At 35.6% G+C, this 2,641-nt stretch overlaps 1 non-coding gene across 1 annotated transcript; it reads left to right on the forward strand.

The window, feature by feature from the left end:
• The first annotated feature begins 377 nt into the window (after positions 1-377).
• LOC136225070 (small nucleolar RNA R71) lies at positions 378-484 on the forward strand. Its single transcript, XR_010686807.1, has one exon. It is a non-coding gene; the product is annotated as a small nucleolar RNA R71 (small nucleolar RNA).
• The last annotated feature ends 2,157 nt before the right edge of the window (positions 485-2,641 follow it).

A 2,641-nucleotide genomic window follows, 5' to 3' on the forward strand; every position in this document is an offset into this window, starting at 1 on the left:
CAAAATTTACATGTTCAATTTCACTCATACCTTCGTAATCCACATCTGTTTGGATTGGCTTACCATTAGAATCACACGGTGCCATAAACCTATCAATTTTGTGCGATAAGGCAGAAAATTGGGCTTCTAACATCGCTACTGGATCAAGATTCATTATACCTTTAACTGATGAAGTAGTTGAGGATGATGGTTTCGCTGATGGTGCGTGTCCACGTTCCGCGGGCCACATACTGCTGTTGATTGTCATTTCCTCCAAAAGTTCTCTTGGTTGGGCACATGTTTTCTTCATGAATAACCCTCCAGACATAGCATCCAATGAACCTCTAGTTGTAGGATTTAGTCCATTATAAAATGTTTTCATTAAAAGTTCAGCGGGCAATTGGTGGTGTGGGCATAAACGTTGAAGTTCTTTAAAACGTTCCCAAGCCTCATAAAGAGTTTCATTATCATTTTGAGAAAAAGATGTTAACTCTTTAATGACTCTTGCGGTTTTTGCTAAAGGAATTTTTTTTGATAAAAATGCTTGGGCTAATTGCTCCCAAGTCTCAATTGATGCGGTTGGCATAGAAGTTAACCATTCTTTGGCTCGATCCTTCAAAGTAAAAGGAAAAAGGCGAAGTTTGATTGCTTCTGCAGTTACATCAGTAATTTTAAAAGTGTCACAAATTTCTAAGAAATTTGTCAAATGGGTATTAGGATTTTCGTTAGGTAACCCGTAAAACGTTACATTATTTTGCAACATATTAAGAAACGCAGGCTTAATTTCAAAATGATGTGCATTAATTTGGGGTCTAACTATACTGTTTGTTACACCAGCCACTCCTGGCCTAGCGTAATCCATAAGTGTGGCCATAACTTCTGGCTCGGTAATTTTAGTTTTTATTGGGGTTTTGTTTTTCTTTTTCTTTTCTTTCTTGTTCTTTTTAAGAGTCCTTTCAATTTCTGGGTCAATAGGATCTGGTGACGTGTCCGAACTTCGAGAACTGCGCATGAACTTGAAATTTCGCACGAACCGAAACTACCTACAAAACAGAATTTGAAAAATAAATATGTTAGTAATTGAAAATAATTAAAAATATAAAAGTTTGAATAAGTATGAATAAACCTAGATTCGTAATAAAACACGAAAAATTTAAAATTTTGTCAAAAAATTTGGCGTTCCTCGGCAACGGCGCCAAAAACTTGTTGAGCGATTTCCGCAAGTGCATGGTATACGCTTGTAGTAATAAAAGATATCGATCCCACAGGGAACGTTTTTTTTAACAAAACTTATTTACAATCGGTTAAATTTACTTTAAGGTTTATAATATGGAAAATCGTTTAATCGGTTTTGGTTTTGAAATTGCTAGAATGAGAATTAGATTAGAGTATGAAAATGTTAGAAAATATTCTGATTTAAGAATGAATTTGCAAGATAGGAACTTTTAGTACTTTTTAGAAAAGTAAACGAATATATTCGTTTGCATTAAGCAAAGAAAACAACTTTAAACTTTGTATGAATTATAAAGATGAAATAAATGACGGAACCTCTAATTAATTGGCTTTGCACATGACAAAACCCTTTCGGGATAGTTGCCCTTAATCAAATTAAAACTCTTTCGAGATAATAATTTGCCTAAGTGTTCAACAAAGTTTCCTTATAAAGATTTTGGATTAAATATGTTTTAATGAAAACACCAGCAGTCACTTTAGTGGATTGGTTACCATAAGTGCTGCATAAAAATCTATCGAATATAACGGACTTTATTAGATGAAATATAAATTGATACAAGTTTACAGAGAACATAGAGCATGGAAACATTCGACGGCTTGCAAGTGAACGGGTTGATCAATCCTTTCCTTGGGTTTCGTTAGAGTTTGTCAGGCTCAGGGGCGGATCCTCTACTCAATCTTCTCGTTGAATCTTCGTAATAGAGACTGGGTCGGTCTACTACCAAAATGAAAACTAAACTGGAACAATGACTAAACGTTACTAAACTTGTTATTATTGAATAAACAATGTGTGTACAACATATTGCTTTTTACAGAATCGAAATCTAACTTCTGAATTACTTGATTCGGAATTTCTGCATAAATTCTATACTAATCTCTTTTTTCTACATATCTTCAACTCTCCATCAACTCTTTATTTATAGATGTTGAAGAGTCTTGATTGAAGTGTCGTGTCCGTTGTGAAGGATCGTGTCCGTTGCGAAAGGACGTCTTTATCCACCCGAACGATCGCGTTTCGTCGAAAACGAAAGTGTGTAACTAGGCTTCTAAAATCTCCTGCTCGTACCGAGAATCTTAAATTCTCTACCGAGAATGGGGGAGAATTAATTGGTCTTCAAACGAAGGAAGGAGAAGCTGGGGAACGCGTGTCGCGACCGTGAATTTGGGGGCCGCGGTCGCGGCACGGAACGTTTTTTGGTTTTTCAGCTTTCGTTCGCGTCCTCGATTTGGCGTTATTAATTTCTGTCGTCTTCGACTCCTTTTGTAGGGTTTTGCTTCTATTTTCGAGCTCTTTTCGTTCCTATTTGGATTTTACCAAATATTTATGTACCTTACAAGAAAGAAACATGTTCGAGAGTAAAAGCTTCCTAACAGTTATAAATAGCATAAATTTGTAGCAATATTGATGTAATTAACGATGATATTTTAG

This window comes from Euphorbia lathyris, chromosome 3, assembly GCF_963576675.1.
Source record: "Euphorbia lathyris chromosome 3, ddEupLath1.1, whole genome shotgun sequence".
NCBI lineage: Eukaryota > Viridiplantae > Streptophyta > Magnoliopsida > Malpighiales > Euphorbiaceae > Euphorbia > Euphorbia lathyris.